This window comes from Erythrolamprus reginae, chromosome 2 (genome assembly GCF_031021105.1).
Source record: "Erythrolamprus reginae isolate rEryReg1 chromosome 2, rEryReg1.hap1, whole genome shotgun sequence".
Lineage (NCBI taxonomy): Eukaryota > Metazoa > Chordata > Lepidosauria > Squamata > Dipsadidae > Erythrolamprus > Erythrolamprus reginae.
In genome coordinates this window covers 206,040,021-206,050,392 of record NC_091951.1, presented here as the reverse complement: position 1 = coordinate 206,050,392, position 10,372 = coordinate 206,040,021, and positions in this window count along the sequence as shown.

The window sequence follows — 10,372 nt, the reverse complement described above, 5'->3', positions numbered from 1 at the left end:
CCACCAAATGGGAAAAGGTTCAGCTAGATTCATTTATTTACCGCTGAATGTAAGAGAGAGAAGTTGAAAATGTATCCAAGCAAAAGCCGTGAGCAATGGCCACGATGTCTCAAAGCAACCCCAACCAGCCTCCCCTCAATCTCTTTCAAACTATTCCCCTCATTCTGTTTCGTTCCTCCATTTAATTTTTGGTGCGGTGCGGCGAAGCTTCCATTGACGTTGGGTGCTCCCAACCAATCAGAACCGTACATTATATTCTCCAAAGCTAAGGTGACCAGACGTCCCATTTTTTAAAAATCTAGACTTTTTAAAAACGCCACTGAATGTGGGACAAATTGTTCAAAAGCGGGACTGTCCCGCCAAAAGCAGGACATCTGGTCACCTTATACTAGGCCCAAAATGGGGCATGGGGGGTTGGCGTGCTGCCCCAGAGGCCTATTTACACTCCCAGGAGGCTGCAGGGAGGCCAAATGGAGTGGAGGGGGAGTGTATCCCCCCCATGACCCATTTTGCTCCCATGGGGGTGCAAGAGGCCAAGTGCTGCCTGTCACAGCCCATGGCCATGCCCACCCACCTGGTCATTAGGGCAGAGAACCGGCTGTTAAATTATTTGAATCCCACCACTGATTGGATTCCTTCATGGCACAGGAAGTTGAAGATCTCAAAGATCCCTTGTCTATGGAGATATTCAATCATTCAGGTCATGGTTGTCCCAAAGGTGCTTTTTCACATGTCAGCTCAGTCTCAATTGCACAATCATAGCTGCCATGTTTGCTTTTTGGCCCACATGGAAGCTGGTGTATAGTATTTTTATATATATACTTTAAGGGCCAGAACTGCCATAAATGCTTCAGGGAGAGAAGTGATATTTTGTGCAAATAGAAGTTTAGGGGTAAATGTTGCTTGAAATATCTGTTTGCAATCGCGAGGGGCTGCAGTTTGGGAATCATTTGTTGTGAAGTTGTTTTTGTTCTGCCAAGTTACTGTGACATAAACGCATTAGCCAAAATTGCTGTACGATGGTGCTGTTACTAGGCAAAAAGAAAGAAAAGGTCAAGTTGGAGCAAAACAAAAATGCTGAAGCTTCAAGACTTCTACAACAAGGCTATGTGCTCCTTTCTGAAGGAGTGGAGGGAAGGAAAAGGTAGAATAATCACCAGGACTTATGATGCTACCTAGTTTGGACAATGAAACATCTGCAAGAAAACAAGCAAGCTCAGAGAGTATCAAGCACCCCTCATTTCAACCCTAAACTGCAAATATTCTCCTCTACAGCTGTTTCTAGTGTGGAACTGTGAAGTGTGGAAATCAGGAAAACCAGGCAGCTCAAATAAATATAGGGGGTTATTTCAAGTTTAAGATTTTCTATAAGAATAGAATAGAATAGAATAGAATTCTTTATTGGCCAAGTGTGATTGGACACATAAGGAATTTGTCTTTGGTGCATATTCTCTCAGTGTACATAAAAGAAAATATACATTTGTCAAGAATCATGTGGTACAACACTTAATGATTGTCATAGGGGTCAAATAAGCAATGAAGAAACAATCAAAATTAATAAAAATCTTAGGATATAAGCAACAAGTTACAGTCATACAGTCCTAAGTGGGAGGAAAAGGATGATAGGAATGATGAGAAAAACTAGTAGAAATAGAAGTGCAGATTTAGTAAAAAGTCTGTCAGTGTTGAGGGAATTATTTGTTTAGTAGAGTGATGGCATTCAGGAAAAAACTGTTCTTGTGTCTAGTTGTTATTATTATTTATTAGATTTGTATGCCTCCCCTCTCCGTAGACTTGGGGCGGCTTGGTGTGTTGGCTTGGTGTGCAGTGCTTTGTAGCAACGTTTTGAGGGTAGGAATTGAAATAGTTTGTGTCCAGGATGCGAGGGGTCAGTAAATATTTTCCCTGCCCTCTTTTTGACTCATGCAGTATACAGGTTCTCAATGGAAGGCAGGTTATAAGAATATGAACTACTAACAATCAAAGCAAATTGGTGGTAGATAAGATTCAATGGAATTCAAAGTGGGCTGGTCTTATGGACACGAAGGAACTTGAGACTGGTGACACTTTTGATCCTTCCCTCGGGCTCAGTCTGGTCATCTCCTACTATAACATGGCATTTCAAATGTGAGATTATGTATATTTCACTTCTCTAAACTGCAATTGTTCAATAATAAAATTAATCTTCCAAAATACGGCTTGACTAATAATTGTGCACACAGTGTATACACACACACACACACGTATGCATATTTTAATTCTTAAAACATTTCTGGAAGGCTGAGCTAGAAACATAGGAACAATTAACAATGAGACAGGCAGAATATAAATAAAATAATAAAGGATAATAAATAAATTAAAATAAATCACCTGGGAAGAGTCTAGAAAACAGAGAAAATTCCTGGTAAATAACAGTTGATTTCAGAATTCCCCCAATCTCAAATCATAGTAATTTGTTTAAATCAAATTGTCTGGTTCACATGTAGCATGAAAAACAAACCTCAACAACTGAATCCAAAGTGAAGATCCAGATAGTTTCTAGGCTTTTGCTGCTTTTATTTATTTTCTATTTCACTCTTTCCTGGATTGAAGTTTAAAATGTCCCTACTGAATTTTCAACCTTGTTTTTAAATTAAGATACCAATTATATGTATATATATTCATTTAAAACATTTATTCAGTACAGCATGTTGATAGTAGGTCACAATAGAATTGGAAAGGATTGGTAAGAAATATACTATACTGTACATGCCATTATACTGTAAAATATCCCAGATAAACTGAGAAATAAAATAAACAATGCAACAGTGTATTTAAAAAATATAAAAGGAAAAAGCAATAAAATAGAAATTAAAGGCAGTGATAGAAATACTAGAGAGCTCCTTTTAATTCTTTTTGTGAGGGTTTTGATTGAGAAAAGGTTGTAAAATGTATTTTAAAGGAACCATAGATTTTGGGCAAGGAAGGTCAGGGCTCTCTTTCAAAGGGACAGTCGCATTAGAATCATGAAGTGTGTGGGTAGAAGCAAACGGTCACACATTTTAACCTGAATCTAGTGAATTCCTGTTTCAAATGCTAGAGATGCTTACCCTTTTCCCACCCCTTTCCTAAGAACAACTCATTGTGGTTCGTTTCAAATTTGTTAACCTGGGACTAAGCCAGTTCCACTCTATTTAACACAGTAGCCTTCCCATAAACCATTCTGGGCCTTTCTTGCCAGCATGAGATCATTGTCTTGCAGAAGAGAGGGCGGCTGAGGAGGGAGCAGGGATAGGACCTTTGCAAACAGCTGGGACCACTTCACGTCTGAGTTTGTTGACTTCACCGCTCTGCAAACACAAGATAAATCCCTCAAGTGCAAATGTGCTTAAACCATGCCAGAGACAAATGGATTCCATGTGAGCTGAGTAATACTGGGGACGGGGGTGGGGGATAGTCAGATGAGAGGGAAGGAGAACAAGACTGGGAATACAGACAGAGCAAGTGCTAAGGAATCCATGTTCCCTCCACCTCAAACAATAGTTGCTCAAAAACACCAAATGTCACCACTAGTCCTGCCTAAGGAAGAACCTTTTTTTGGGGGGGGGGAGAATACGAACTCCTACAGACATTGTTCTGGCCCCTTCAGAACGGCTGCTTCAATTTACTGGAGCCTCCCACCCACGCATGAGGCCCTGTCGCCAGAAGATTTCTGGCTTCTAACAGGCAGGGGCAGAAGTCAGGGGAAGAAGGGTCTTGGAAGCAGGGAACCAATCCAGGGCTTCAGCCTGATCCTGACACTTCTTTCTTGTGTTGGGGCTACAATTTCCGGCCACTAATCTGTTCCTTGTGTCTCTTCCATCATCCCCTGTTGCCCAGGGGCCTCGGTGAATCCAATTTTGGTGTTTAAAACTGACAAAAGGGAGGGGCTTTGCACTCAGCAAGGTATAGACCAGTGGGTTGCTACCAGTGCGGTAGTGGACTGTGCAGCGCTAGCGGCCGCCAGATTGTGCAATTTGCGTGTGACCGCTCCAGTGGCGGATGCCGCCATCTTTTTTCTTCATTTTTTCATATTTTTTACTTGGTGCGCATGCGCAGAAGTAAAATCTTGTGAGGGGACGTTTGTGTGCATGTCCCCTCATGAGATTTCAGCACTTTTTTGCTTCCTGCACATGCACAGAAGCAAAAACACGCTGGGGACGCATGCGGACAGCGTGCACACACAAAAAACAACTGAAGCTGCATGCACAGCACACTGGTAGCAGCAGTAATGGCAATCCGACCCTGGTATGGACTGGAGGCCACTGACTTCCAATGAAAGGGTGCAGAAAACTTGTTTTCTTGTATTTCTTTATTATATATAATTTAGATGCCATCTAGTTACCAATTATTTTAATCGTTTACAACAATATGGTTAAAGTCCTTCAGGAGTTGGGCAGCATACAAGTTTAATAAATGAATGAATGAATAAATAAATAAATAAATAAAAGCAATTAAATGGTCAAAAATTATCAAAAGTAATTAATGGGGGATAGATCCCTCACTGATTATTAACAACAGCTATGTACTAGAAGTTGGGATTCTTTTTGCAGTTTCTGTAACGGCTATAATTTTTACAGGGACCCTCCTCTTTTCTCAACTGGGCTTGGGACCAACAATGGCGGAGTGATGGCTATTAGAAGATTTAAAACAACAAAATTAGCTGGCTTAGAAGAGATAACCGCAGAGATCTTAAAACCTGATGGCCAGGCTGTGGTGAAAGAGCTGACAACATTGTTTAATAAATGTTGGCAAAATGGTGTAGTTACAGAGGACTGGCAAAGTGGGGCTATTGTTAAAATCCCCCCAAAAGGCAACATTTCAAAATGCACCAGTTGGCAGGGCATTACCTTCCTCTTGGTGTCTGGAAAGACATTTTGAATAATTCTCCTAAGGCAACTGCAAAGTGCCATACACCAACATCTGAGAGAAGAAGAAGAAGATGGATTTTGCTATGGAAATTCCTGCTACAAACAAATCTTCACTTTTTGAAATGCCATAGAATGGTGCATTGATTAATGACATCTGCTGGTGATTGATTTATTGATTTTAAGAAAGCATTTGACAGTGTCACCATGGATCCTCTCTGGCAGATCCTACACATGTGTGGTGTACAGACAGTCTTCATTATTATCTTTTATGGACTGCATTAAGACCTGCTGTGTTAAGACTAAAAATAATCATATGGACATCTTCAAAATTATTACTGGACTTAGACAGGGATGTATTCTATCACCGCTCACCTTCCTCATGGCCCTCTAGATCAGTGTTTTTCAACCCTGGCAGCTTGAAGATATTTGGACTTCAACTCCCAGAATTCACCAGCCAGCGTATGCTGGCTGGGGAATTCTGGGAGCTGAAGTCCAGATATCTTCAAGTTGCCAAGGTTGGGAAACACTGCTCTAGATGAACATCATGCAGTGGGAAACACATTCATTTTTTTGACCAAGGCTGTTTTGGTGACCTGGATTTTGTAGATGATATTGTTTTACTTGAGGAAAATGAGATGACAACAACAACCTTAGATGAAGAAGCAACCAACATAGGCTTCAGGATAAGCAGCAAAAAAAAATAATGATCAGGTATATGAGCTCCTGGGCACAGATACAAGGAATCACAATTGGATCACAGAGACTTGAGGAAGTAAAAATGTTTAGCATAGTATCCTAATTTGGGAACTGTAGTCACCAAAAATGGAGATTCGGAGATGGACGTCAATAAAATCATATTTGTTGTCTATATCACTGAAACTTAATTCCATCTTCCCAAAGTTGCTTTTCAAAAGGCAACTGGATTTTTTTCCTGGTTTTTGTTATTTCCTTGAAGACATTTCACTTCTCATCCAAGAATCTTCTTCAGTTCCAGTTGCCTTTTGAAAAGCGCCTTGGGACAACCATGACCTGGATGAGTGAGAATCTCCACAGACATCTAAAGTCCATTTGCTCTTCTCTATAGTGATACCAACAGCTATTTATGCCAAGTGAGACCTGGAAGCGTCAGTGAGTATTAACAAGAGACTTGATGTCTTCCAACTAAAATACCTTAGCTGCATCCTAAAGGTTCCCTGTTTCAACCATATTACTAACAAAAAAGTCCTCTGAAAGAGTTTCTCCTGAAAGTGAAATAACATTTCACATGCAGATGACTCCAACTTGCAGGTTGTATTCTCTGTACAGAGAACAGAATCCCCAAGATGGCAGTGAGATGGACTCCCCTGATGCCAAATGACAAAGAAGGTGTCCTCAAACTACAGGGCAAGGAACATTTATGGAAGACCTCAAGCCTTTAAACATCACACTGAAGTATTCGCCCAAGCCTGAAAATGCTTGAAGAAATCCCTTGCTGCCAGTAATTTTTACTACCACACTGTGGGCGTGGCTTATGCAGGATGCCCTGCATTTTCTTTCAACATCTTTCAGTGCAAATTGGATGCTCTGGGGTAGAGCTCCATTTGTGCTACCCCACTGTATTGCCCCCCACCCCATTAGGGAAGCAGCCCACCCCTGCTTGCTGCCCAATATGCTAGCAGGAGAGTATCTAATGCTAGTGCTAATGTACTGGTAGCTTCCAATCCATGGCAATGCATCTTTATGTAGAGCGGCATTGTCCTGGGAAATGACGAAAGCAGCACCATATTGTATATGTATAGAAAAGAAGCAGAGTTTGCAGCTTGGCAGTATAACACTGCGTTCCTCATTTTGACAAAGGCTTATGATCCCCCAGTGGTCTTTATATGCCTAAAAGATAGAGAGAAACCCTCAATTTGATCCCTTGGTCTTGAATACAGCAATGAATCTGGCCATCTGTGTTGGGAAAGAAAACATCTGATTAACATCTGATTTCATTCTTCAGCAAGACCATTCTAATTTTCATAAGAAAATAAAGATTAAGAGCCTTGGATATGCCAGTATCCAGTGAAAGTAACCAATTGCCCTTCTTTAGCTGATCCTTCCTTGTGTGTCCAATCACACTTGGCCAAAAAAATTCTATTCTAGTTAGGGTATCTCCTTGATGTGGGGTCTTTGGTGCTGTCAGAGCTAGGTCATTTTCTTGCAGATATTTCATTATCCAACTAGGTAACATTATCAGTACTGAACATGGATATCAACTCTCACAATTTCCAAGCCAGCATTGCAGAGAATAATGGAAAATGAAAACCACACATTTAGAGGTCATCTTGGTTGGGAAAGATAGATCTAATAATAACTAAAATTGTCCCCCTTTGCCTGCAATGTGCATAAAAGGTTGTGTACAATTTGAAACAGGCAAGTACAACAATTTGAAACAGGCAAATAAGCTGAGTGGGGATTTCCAGAAACATACATGTCTTGCCAGGATCTTTGCTAATTTTCCTTCTGTTCAGTCACCAAGCATAAGTTGAATTTGGTACATGACCTTTTTTTTTTATAGAACCCAGACATTGTATAGCATAAGCCAAGTTTAGAGATTTGACTGGCGCCGCTCAAGAAGAACAACAGCAGCCTGCATTTGCTGTCAGTCATTCAGTTTCACAGAATCCTTCCTAGCTGCTTTCCAAATGGAACACCCTCCCTCTTTCTAAGAGCATGTTTGATTTTTTTTTTTTCTGGAGCCAACTGCTGTCTCTAGTTGGGTGACCTCAACTAGGCGTAGAGCTAAAGTAGTTGTGAAATAATTTACCCAAAATGATAGAAGTGGGAAATGCATCCCAGGCTCAGATTAGGCCAAACTTTTCCTGTAGGATATCAATCTGGATCAGTCACTGGGGCCAGAGGTTTGATGTTCTGAGCTTTTGGACTCATGCACTCATCTTCATTGAACTCTCTCACACCAGAAAATTCACCTTCATTTGCAAAGGTTTTCCTATTCAGAAGCAATACAACCAAAGCCATTAAGATCAGTTCAGCAGGAAACAATGAAAAGGTATCTTTGGAGGAAAGTATTTCAATGACACAATCCAGGTATTTGTTGTGTTAATCACTCAGAAAAAAACCTTCACAAGCACCTTCTCTAATTACAAGCTCATAGGCTGAACTCTGGAAAAAAACCGTTCCTTGCACCATTGAATTGAGAAATGGCTACAAATTAAGATCACTGGTTTGCTACGTTTTTGTAGTCACTAATACACTTTCTCCCCATTAATTGTGTCTGTGCTTTTACAAGAAGGGTGGATAGAGATTGAATACCTAGACAAGTAACAGGTTTGTTGTCATTTTAACATATTTAAGATAAGAGGCACGGTCGCTACTGTATTTATTTTTAATAATAATATTCTGCTTTCCCCTATCTAGAAATCTCAGTAATTGGCAAAGGGGACTGTGATGTCGTCAGTCTTCAAACTAATTGGAAAATAGGGTGACATTAACTGCACGGTCCCAATGACAAGTGCTATTCTGAAATAGAACTAAAAACAGAAGTAGCATCATATAAAGTAGAACTTGTACAGTAATGCAGTGATTCCCAACCTTGGCAACTTGAAGATATTTGGGCTTCAACTCCCAGATATGCTGGCTGGGGAATTCTGGGAGTTAAAGTCCAAATATCTTCAAGTTGCCAAGGTTGGGAAACACTGCAGTAATGCATTCTGTTAGGATAAAACCATAATTGCATGAGTGGCAGAAACCAGTGCTTCCTACCACCACTACCATCTTAGCCTAGCGCTCTCTCCCAGGAGTTCTGGTCCTGTTTTCCTGTACAGATTCAGTGGTCTTTCCAACAACTGCTAGATACAGTGGTACCTCTACTTAAGAACTTAATTCGTTCCGTGACCAGGTTCTTAAGTAGAAACATTCTTAAGTAGAAGCAATTTTTCCCATAGGAATCAATGTAAAAGCAAATAATGCATGCAAACCCATTAGGAAAGAAATAAAAGCTCGGAATTTGGGTGGGAGGAGAAGGAGGAAGAAGAAGAGGAGGAAGACAGTCACTGTTGAAGGAAGAAGGTGAGGTGAGGGGAATCAAAATAATCCAAAACTTTAAAAAAGAGAGAGAGAGACTCTGAGGCAACGCCCAGAGAAAGGAAAATGCTCCGTTCACTCTGGGCTGCCGTGCTGCCACCCTCCGTCCCCACCCCCTGATGCTGGCACAAGAGATGGTAGCTGCTGGATCCCATCAGCCCGCCGCGTTGGCAGCTGCCACTACACCGCCCCCTGTCCCTGACGCCAGCATGAGCAATGGGAGCTGCCAGCTCCCATCCGCCCACCATGTTGCCAGCCACTGCCACGCCATCCCCACCCCCTGACCTAGCACAAGCAGCCTGCCCGCTCCATCATGCCGTGGCTTTTACCTGCAATCTCCTGTTTGATGGGCCATGGCGCAGGGAGCAGGCAGGGCAGCCCCGAGCTCTGTGCTCTCTCACATGTGCTAAGAGATGCCCGCAGCGTGGGAGAGCAGAGAACAGGCCACTCGGCCGGAGCTCAGGCGGGCAGCTGTTGCTTGCTGGCCCCAGCTGCCGCTCTAAGGGCTGCAGCGAGATTTTGCTGCTGTGCATGTGCAGCAGCCGAAATCTCATGTTGACGTCCTTGTGGCAGTGAGATTTGGGTAAAAATTGCCATTTCTTTGTTTCTGCGCATGTGCAGAAGCAAAAAACCAGTAATTTTTACCGGAATTGCACCAGCCGCGTGTGCAGCAACGGAGCGGGCCTACATGCTCTGTTGCCGCTACTGGAACCGTGTTCCGGGCATTCTGGCTCATGGCCCATCACTGGATCTAAGGATTGCATCTCCTGGGTATGCTCTTTCTGGAGAGGTTAAATAACCTCTTTGCTAAAGGGTTTCACTTTATGAGCAAAAGTTGGCTGCTGATAGTTATCATTGCATCCTAAGTATTTTAATTCCTCAAGGGGCTCTGGCACCTTTCCTGATTTGTAACACGAGCTTGCAGGTATTTCTAATCTAATGATTGGTATTCAGGGCAGCTTTTTTAAAACAAAGAAACTTTTTGTACAGGCAATCCCTCACTTACAGCAGTTCATTTAGTGACCAAAGTTACAATGACACTGAAAAAAGAGACTTTATTTATTTTATTTTATTTTATTATTTTATTTTATTTTATTTTATTTTATTTTATTTTATTTTATTTTATTTTATTTTGTTTTGTTTTGTTTTGTTTTGTTTTGTTTTGTTTTGTTTTGTTTGTTTGTTTGTTTGTTTATTTATTTATTTAACCAAATTTATAGGCCGGACCTATGACCACTTATGACCCTTGCAGCATCCCCATGGTCATGAGAGGCCAGGCGAAGAGAAGCACGTCTCAAGATGAGTGATGTCGAGTTGGCCACACCCACACAATTACATAACCAGCTGGCCACACCAAGTGTACATAGGGACTGCTCATAGGGCTAAAAAGATTATTTTTGATTGTCCCTTGCACTTAC